This window comes from Cavia porcellus, unplaced genomic scaffold (assembly GCF_034190915.1).
Source record: "Cavia porcellus strain 051 isolate PalLab524CR breed Dunkin Hartley unplaced genomic scaffold, mCavPor4.1 scaffold_2, whole genome shotgun sequence".
NCBI classification, from domain to species: Eukaryota; Metazoa; Chordata; class Mammalia; order Rodentia; family Caviidae; genus Cavia; species Cavia porcellus.
This window is the reverse complement of record NW_026947485.1, coordinates 111,097,309-111,107,255: the sequence shown is the minus strand read 5'-3', so window position 1 is coordinate 111,107,255 and position 9,947 is coordinate 111,097,309. Positions and strand designations below refer to the sequence as shown.

At 36.4% G+C, this 9,947-nt stretch overlaps 1 protein-coding gene across 11 annotated transcripts in view; it reads left to right on the top strand.

The window, feature by feature from the left end:
- Positions 1-353: 353 nt before the first annotated feature.
- The window catches only part of Znf518a (zinc finger protein 518A), a 33,304-nt gene continuing 23,710 nt past the window's right edge, over positions 354-9,947 (top strand). For 3 of the 11 annotated variants that reach the window (XM_063245158.1, XM_063245148.1, XM_063245155.1), the window contains exons 1-2: positions 354-708; positions 2,880-2,960. The gene's annotated coding sequence lies outside the window, so the exon portion shown is untranslated. The other 8 variants (XM_063245149.1, XM_063245156.1, XM_063245151.1 and 5 more) reach the window with 7 other exon arrangements.

Below are 9,947 nucleotides of genomic sequence, written 5' to 3'. Positions count from 1 at the left end.
ACCCCCTTTTAAAAAGCAAAATAATTTCTGTATTAGTTAAGATCAATAATAGACTAATTTCAAAAACCCTCTCAAGAGGAGCCATGTAGAAACTCTCCAGCTCTGAAGTGTGATGTGGCAGGATACCTTTGATGGGAATGGGAGCCTTTCTCGCTATAAAGATTATTAAATATGTACAATTCTTAAGTTCAGTATGTATCTTAAGAGTTGGAGTGGCAGCTTCCGTCGTTGACCCAGGCTTCAATAACTGCTAAAACTTGCCTGTCAGAAGCCAGTGGCGGGAAAACACCCTGTGCTAACCCGGAAGTGATTCAAACTTCAGGGTTGAGGCTATTCCTAGTTAGTAAGGGGTCGCCAAGCCACACAGTTCCTGCTAGTGCGTTTACAGTGAAGAGCATAGAGTAGACGTTTGTCTGTCATTTTATTGCCACTAGGCTCTCTGCAACTGCTGTTGGTGAACAAAGGGGGCGTCAACAGACAGGGAAACGCGCTAATTTGAGAAGTTAGCAGTAACTCCATGGCCTACTCTCCACATGCTAACGCGCGGACCCCGCCGGCTTCCGTTCTCTTCCGCTCTCTTCAGGTGCAGTGCAAATTCCTCCGCCACATTGTGCACTCCCGGTAGCGCTCCGATCGGCTTCCCGTAATACCCGGATGGAAGAGTAATGGCCGTCATGAGGGACTCGCAAGCAAAGGGGACCATGACAGGTATTTCCTTTAGCGGGGCCATCCCGATAGTTTAGGATGTCGGGGCCTCTAGAGGACCAGCTTGGGGGTCGGGTTTGTGGGTCATCAGGGTCCTGCGAATAGCTCCAAGGATCCGCCTCTTGTGGTAGGAAGCGCCTGTTAAATAGTCCCGGCCATTCAGCGCTTCCGCCTAACTTGCCACAAAGTTTTTCTAGAGAAGGCGGTTGTTTTACCCAGCGTTTTTGTTGGCACCAGAGTTGGCCGGTAGAGTCTTATCTTGGACTTGTTTTAAATTTGGAAGTTTTGAACTCTCCGCGCCCACACCCTGGCAGCTGGGTGAGAGCGTGAAAACAGTGTGCATCCGCGCATCCGAGGGGCGGCGGAACCATGGAGGAAGGGTCTGATAGGGCGCGGTGTTTGGGGTGAAGTGGGGCGCGCGGCGCTCGAAGCACCATTCGGCGGGTTCCGCGGCTGCTGCAGACAGAGTGGCCCTTCTTACGCCGCACCCCTCGAGCTGTAGGTTAGCTGGCCCGCCTCGACGGCAACTCTTATTGCGGGTTCAGTCTGTAATCATTAGGGGCTTTTTCTTTTAGGGGCGCCCCGCACCCTGGCGCACGCACCCTTCCTGTTCTCTAGAGTGGGGCAAAGGTGCTTCTCCCTGCAGACCCCAACCACACCTAGTGACAGATGAATTTCTTTGTAACTGACTTCTTCACTTGAGGGTCCATTTTGAATCTGTTCTTAACATGGTGTCCTCTTTGTCAAGTAGATAGTTCTTGGACAGATGGCTTTGGTAGTTGAAAGCATATGAGATAAATGTAGGGAAGGTAAAAATGTTTTTAACTCTCATGTAGACCAACGAAAAAAATGTAGCTTAAAGTTGACAAAAGTTAAGGTTCAATTTTCTTTATGTTTAAACTTGGGGCATTTAGTACTTTCGAAGCATGTTAGTGGAAACAGTTGAGAATGCTATGAAAAAGTCTAGAAAGCGAAATAAATGTTTAAGGAATTCATAAGAGTCTTGAACTTTCTATGATTGTTGAAGTGATGAAATAAGACACTAAGCTGGATCAATCTGGGAACTTCATTAATTTGAGAATCTGTAGGTTAGGTGTAGTTTACTGATACTGTTGGCTTGGTTTTTTTCTGTACTTAAAGGTTCCTGAATAGAAAACCATTTCAGCTGACTCACTGAAATTTACTAACATTTTCAGAGTCTTCACTGCAAATCTATGAAAATTTACTCATAATTTTTCAGCAAGTCTGTATTTTTCTGGAATTCACAAAGACATGGCATTGTACGGACATGTTTGGGGTGTTAGTATTTCACAGGGAAGGTAAATATAAACCATAATTGTTTTCACTAAGATTATGTTTACCACTTCAAAACATTGCATATCTGGTTTTGTGAAACGCTAAAGGACAGCAATCTGAATGAATACCCACTGTGTGCATTGATAATATATGAATATTTAAATGCTCGGTAGGTTTTAGCTGTTGTCCTACTTCACATTCTGTACTGTACTGTTATTTCAGTTTATTTTGAAATGTTACAAAAGGAGTATTTTAGCCTTGATATGTAGCTCTACTTCAAAATATACCTTAAAATGCCCTTTTAGTACGTTTTCTGTTTGTAGTTGTTTGAAATGGATCTTGTTGATGTAGCATTTAGTTTTCTTTTTTTCTTAAGCTTTTAAGAAAGCTTGAATTTTGTCCAGGTTCCTTCCAGTTACTCTGCAAAAGATATTTGACAACTTACTATAAGCAAAAGAAAAGGGTTTTTATATTCTTGAATTTTTATTGCCTAATCTGAGGTGTGTGTAGTCTATGCATAGGGTTCACATGGTGAGCAATTTTTATAGGATAGATATTAGATTCTAGAAAAGAGAATTATTAAGTGTTAGCATTGCAATGGTAAGGTAATGAATCAGGTACATATACTAGTTCTAAATTTGTGATTTTTTTTGAGCAAGACTTCTTTATCTTATATTAAAAATATTAGAGTAATTCGAAACTTCAAGTGGTGATGTTTTATTACTCAATATCAGTGATATGTTGCATGCTTAAACACAGAGAAGTGTTTTTTAAAATTATACAGCTAAGTTGAGTATGAATTATAATTGGATCAAGAGTTCAAAAATATTTTGCTGACAGTTTTTTCAGAGTTTTGAAATCTTGGTGTTCATTTCCAGATACTATCTTTTATGATCACTGTTCCTGATTGTGACATTGTTCAACTATTAAATCGTGCCTTTTGTTCCTTGAAGAAAGAGGTAAGGTCGTGATTGAAGTACTGGAATATATACTCTTAAGTAGTAAGTTCATATGTTTTAATATTGGATTAAATAAACTAAAACAGTTGTATATACATGAGTGAAAATAAGTTGTAAGTTTTATTTTGGGCTAAGGTAAAATACATATATATATATAGATTTTCATTTTAATGTCTGCAAAAATAATTTTTTGTTTTATAGACTAACATCTAAAGATAAATTTTATCTGTGTCATTCTGTTAAATATAAAGGAAGCATTCATGGCTTCTAAGAAAGCATTACTTCTAGGAGTAATGAACACAGGAGATAAATAAGTTTGAAACGTGCTTCAAAGATGTACAGATGGCCAGGCATGGTGGCACATTCCTGTAATCCCAGCACTTGGGAAGCTGAAGCAGGAGGATCTTTGTAAGTTTGAGGCTAGCCTGGGCTACAAAGTGAGTTCAAGACTGGCTTAAACTGCATAGTGAGACCTTTTCTCAAAAAGACAAAAAAAAAAGTATTAGATGGTCCAGAACATTGACTGTGTTTTGGTATAGCAAGTGTTTGTCTAAAGAAAAATTATTATGTATTTATGTTGTGATTAGTAGTAGTTACATTATCAGCCAGGAAAGAGATTTAGGAGTCATTATAGAGTTAGGACTATTTCCTAGAAACGATCTTCTAAACATTGGGTAGACAAAAAGAAGGGCAAAATCTGCCAATAGATCCGTAGTATCATAAAGAAAACCAAGGAAAGATACTATACGCTGTACAAAAACATGGTTTATTTACTATTGACACACAGAAGTTCCTTGTTGTTTTTGTTAGATATGGCCTGGAATGTTTGGTATCCCAAAATTCTTGGATACCTTAGTATCTCCATCACCAAATGCAGTTAATTGTACGCATTAGTATAACCATGTATTAACAATTATATAGGTAAATGCTGAAATAAAGTAAATTATATGACCTTACATGATTACTTTGGTAATCATCTCATGTTCTTCCCTAAACATTACCAGTAGGTAGCTTTCTTAATAGAGTCATTTTTTCTTAAGGGTATGTAGTTTTTCTTTTATCAGAAATTGATATCTGGCAACTGGGTTGCGTAGAGAGCAACAAAGCTGAGTTATCAGGTTATCCTTTGTATTACTTACTTGAGTAATTTCTTTCTATATAATGTATGTTTGACTTCTTGCCAAGAGATTAACATGGGTACTGTTCCTGATTAGAGAAAGTAACACTTGGTAGTATGAGTTTTTTATACCATGTTTAATTGAAACTGATCAGAAAAAGTAACACAATGAAGATTGAAAGCTTCAGATACAATGAAGTAGTAAGAGACTGCCATATGGTGAATTACCAAATAATTCAGAATTTTTTATCTTGCAAATTTTGTGAACAAAGTGTGAGTAAAAATTTGATGTTGTGATCGATTTGGTTGCATAAATGTGTCAGAATATTAGAATGAAATTGTGTTAGTGAAAGCTTTGAATGGAATTATTTTAAGGATTCTCATTTCAAGATTTAGTAATAATTAAAAGCAAGAATTGGCTTAAAGTTAAATAATTTGGAAGTGTAAGATCATCAAAATTTTCAAGTGGGAAAGGGAACAAGAGAGGGGAAGAGAAAGGAAAAGCAAAAAAAAAAAAGAGAGAGAAAAGGAAAAAATAGAAACAATGCTTTTGTAAATAAGGAGAAGAACTGCTGAAGGTAGGATAGGGGAATGGAAAAAAAATGGATCAAGTTATTTCACGAACACGTACAAATTCGCTGTGATGAATGTGATCGTTATGTATACCTAAAATGTACCATTAAAAATCATTTTCTTTTGAAAAAAATAAACAAGATCATCATCAATTTATATCTAAAATCACGTTGTAGATGGTACTAGAAGACATACACACTATTTTTACCAACTCAGTGTCTTTCATTTGGGGAGGTTGTCTTCTCTAGTCAGAAAAGTTGGCGGGCTGTCAGTATTGTAGTAACCCAGGTCTGGTCATTCCTTTGGAATAGTAATTACGTGTTACTCAAGCACAGATAATCCAAATCCTTTGAAATTGAACTATGGGTGCTTCCTTTTTTCTGAAGTAGTTACTCTGAGAGGGAGCCAGTGATTTTCTTTCCCATATATATAAAAATACCATCATTAGAGGGAAAAAGTGAAGCCACGCAGAGAATAGAGGAAGGTGGGAGAATAACAGTTTTAGTCTCAAGAAGCATGGGATGTTTAGAACCAGCTAACAGGAAAAAAAAAAAAAAAAAAAAAAAAAAAAAGCATGGGATGTTACACCTATGGTTTTCTTTTGGTTCTGGGAACTATCTTGTTGTTCTCTGTAGTCCCTTGGGCTAAAATTCTATGTATAAATTAGTTCAAATTGAATTACATCAGAAAGTGTTTGGATGATTGGCCCTTGTGAATTTAAGATGTAGTGCTTTAAGGTAATTATTCACGTTTTTCTATAGTTTCTTCTTATCCTGTTATAATAAATGCTTTTCATTTATTCATAATTCATACATGTATTCAGTCCTTTCTTCATTCAACCTACAAATATTATTGAATATATAAGTATATGCAGCTGCCAAGATAGTCAAGGATTATATTTACTAAGTTGATGGAGACTTTATTTAATATTGCACACTTTTATATATTTAGTTTATATGGATCAACAAATATTTTGAGAACGTTTTGTTTAACATTTTAGTAATAAGGGTAAGAGGCATTCTTTAATCTCCTTTAGCCTTCAGAGTGCTTAAAGTCCATAGGGTATAAGTAAATGAATGAATGTGGCTGTTTTCCAGTGAAATTTAATTTATGAAAAGAGGTAACAGGCTAGATTTGGCCTAATGGTATTAGTTTGCCAGCCTCTGTAGTAGTCTTTTTTTTTTTTTTGTCTTTTTCCTTTTTATTGGTACCCGGGATCAAACTCACGACTGCCTGCTTGCAAGGCTGGCGCTTATGCCGCTGAGCTAAATCCCCAGCCCCCTCATAGTAGTTTTAATCAGGCATTTGATTACACAAACTCTTATAGTCATATGGTCTCATAGTCACATATACCCACAATCTTGATACACCCTTATTAGTGATGTATTTTTTGTGCTACTGCCTAAGTTTAACTCCAGTTCACTGAGTAAATTCCATTCCTTCTACTGAAGACATGGCATTTTGTGGCAAGTGCTATTTTCTTTCCTTTCCTCTTCAGTTTTACCTGGATCACTCTAACTAGATAATTTTCTTAGGCATTCAGTCATACTGTAAATTCTTCTATTTGTAAAAAATAAAAAATAAAATCACCTCACTTTGGTTCCTCTAATTTCAATCTTTTATTGCACAACCCCTTGAAAAAGTTGTCTACACAGTTGCTGAATTTATTTTCTGTTAAATCCATCCTGTTCCACTTTCTCCACTATTAATTCCACACACTCCACATTATTGTAAATGAATGTCACCAATCATCTTGAAATTAAATCCAGCGATCAGTTACCTGTCATCTTCTTACTTGACAAAGTTGATCAATCTTTTATTCTGAAAACATGTTATTTTGCTTTTTTAATCTCATAACTGATTTATTTTTAGTCTCACTGGTTAATTCTTTTCTACAGCATCTTCTTATTCTTTCTAATCTTTTAATGTCATATATTGAGACTCAAACTGTGTTTCTCATTCTCTTACAATTTGGTCATTTTATTCTGTTCCAAATAAACATAATATACATACATATGGACATGCATCCAGTAACTCCTAAAATTTTATCTTCCACCTAGGCTTCTGTGTTCATATCCAAGTACATATTTCACATTACCACTAAGTAAGTGTTTAACAACTAGTTAAACAGACTTGGTCACATTTTATGTGGCTACTGACTTTTTGATATACTACTGCCCTGCTACATTTGCAGTATTATTATTAGTATCTGTAGAGAACATTGAGCTCTTCTAGTTGCTGAGATCAGCACATTTAGTTATCTTTGAAAATGTCAGAAAATCTTACAGACTGTATCTTCAAAATATTTTTGGAGTCTGATATGTCTATTCTGTCTACTAAAATAACATAGTATCTAACTCAGATAATTGTGGTATAGCAACCTTCTTTATATTTTACTGCTTTCTCTTTTGTATTTTCTGTTCTAAACATAGAGATATTGTTCTTGTTCTTCCCCAAATATGTTCAGGATACTGCACACACATTGTCTTGGCACTTCTGTTTCTGTATTTGGAATACTGGTTGCCCTAGCTTCTTAAGAACTTGGAGCCAGTAAGACTTTTTGGTCAGTGCTAGGGCCTTATGCATGTTAGTCATGCACATATTATCCCTTTTTATTTATTTATTTATTTTTAATTTTTTATTTTTGTCTTTAAAGACAGGGTTTTGCTTTGCAGTTCAGGTTGGTCTTGAACTCACTTTGTAGCCCAGGCTGATCTCAAATTCACAGTGATCCTCCTGTCTTAGCCTCTCAAGTGAGTGAGATCTTTTAAGTGAGATCTTTCTGACTTAATATTTTTCTTTTTTCTATACTTTGTTGTTTTCTGCAGCACTTTGTCACCTCTGAATTGTTGTTTACTTTATTATTTAAATTACCAGTAGAATATTAGCTCCAGTAGGGAAGAAAGGTCTGTCCGTCCCACTTACTGCTGTATTCCCAGTACTTAGTAACAAAGATTGGCTTAGATTTGGTGCTTGCTGTAAGTCCAGCACTAGTGCAGATGCAGGTGTTACAGCAAAGAACATGTTGCATGTGCCACAAATAAGTAAAATATTGACAGATAAAAATGCAAAAGGATAAAAGAAAATATTTCTTTGTATTTTTTGAAGAGAGCATGGTTTTATAGGTTGGGGCTGGTCTTTCAGAGGTAGTGATATTTGAGCTCAAACCTAAAAGATGACAGGGATCTACCTGTTAGAGTAAAAAAAGAACATTCCGAAGAGGGCCTAGCAGGTGCAGAGACCTGAGATAAAACTGGGAAAGGCTTATTTGAGGAGCTAGGAGACCATAACACCTTTCTGGAGTCTGTTTACAAATGGAGAGAATGGTGTGAGGTGAACAGAGAGGCGTCTTTACTTTGACAGGCCCTTGTAAAGAGAATAAATTATACTTTAAGTGCCCTGGTACCAGAGACAGAATGTTCCTCCTTGTGATTCCCATATTTCTATGTTGAAAGCCTAATCCCCAGTGAGATGGATTAGAAAATGAGCCTTTGGAAGGTTACCAGGTAATAAAGGCAGAGGCCTCATGAATACGATTAGTGTCTTTATGAAAGAGATCATAGAGAATTCTGTTGCCATTTTTGCCGTATGAAGACTCAGTGAAAAGATGGCTATTTGTGAACTAGAAAACAGGCCCACGCCAGATATCAAATATTCTGGATCCTTAACTTGGATTCCTGAGCCTTCAGAACTGTGAGAAATAAATTTCTGTTGTTTATAAGCCATTGTCTATAGTATGCTGTTATAGCAGCTTGAATGGACCAAGACACTTCGGAAGCAACTAAGGAGTTTCAGGCAGGGAACCACTGTGGTCACTGAGAAGATCGCTTTTGCCTCCTGTGTAGAAAATGGATTTAGAGAAGTGTGGTGGAGGTAGTAGAGAGACTCATGATGCCGGGAAGGTTGTTATTTTGATTGAAGTTAGAGATGACAGTGACCTGAACTTTGTAGTGACAGTGGTAACTGTAGTGACCTGGTAACAGTGAAAATGATGAGAAGTGGAAATATAAGCTATATTTTGAAGACAGTATTGATCGGACTTACTTGTGAACAAACGTGGGGAACAATGTAAAAAGGAAACAAGGATGACCCCTTGATTTCTGAGTTGACTGATAGATGAATTTTGGTTCAGTATGCCTAAAATGAATTCTAAGTAGAGAAATTTCTAACCATTAGAGACAGAGCTTTATAGATACAGGGAAAGGTTAAATAGTTTATATTATTTGGGAAAGATGAGAGAAATAGATTATGCCTTTTAAATTATTCTTAGTAGAATACTTACTAGCAATATAATGCTTAAATAGCAGCAGTTCATGTTCTTTGACTTACTTCCTCTCTTTGTGTATTCCAAAATCTTAAGTAAAATCTGCCGGGTTAGATCATTGCCACAGCAAACTGACAGATAGAAATAATGTGAAAATAATATTTGTTTTCATGCTGAATTTGGTGATCTTTATTTCACTTTGGACAGATTAGTTTAGATTTTTCTCCCAGGTCCTTTTATTAGTGCATGTTTCTAATATAGTGATTGGTTGGGGGGGGGATTGCTCCAAGGCAGAAATGTCATTGGGGAAGGACTTGGTGGCGGAAAGCTGCTCAAACTATGGCATCTAGGAAGCAGAGGCAGAAGTGAGGAGCCAGGAACAAGAACATGACCTTTCAGGTATACCCTCAGTGACCCATCTCTTCTGTCCAGGCCCCACTTCTTAACAACATATTCAGATATGGTTTTACCCATGGATTAACCCACTCATGAGTGTAGCACTCCCATGATCCAATCACCTTCCAAAAGCCCTAAGTACCTGAGACGTTAGGGAGACATCTTAAATCTAAACCATGACATATGACTTGATCATTTTTAGTTCCTTTACTTCCTCTCACTCCCCCCCCCCCTATTGCTTTTCCCCATTTCTAAGAGTCTGTTCTCTAGTATTCTGTCATTTCTGATTTATTTGTTTGTTTATATTTTAGGTTTCTCCTGTAAGAGAAAATGTATTATTTAAGTTTCTGAGTCTGGCTTATTTCACTTAATATAGTATTCTGCATTTCCATTCATTTTCCTTCTGGTAATCCTCTAATCTCAGTAATGTTTCTTATAATTTTTCATTTCAAATTTTGTTAATGTACACCTTCTCTTTTTCTTTCAGTAAGTTTGGCTAAGAGTTTTTCAATCTTGTTTATTTTTTCAAAAAGAACCAACTCTTCGATTATTTGATCTTTTGTTTTGTTTTTTTTTTTTTTTTTGGTCTCAATTTTACTAATTTTCACTCTGATTTTATTATTTCTTCCCTTCCAGT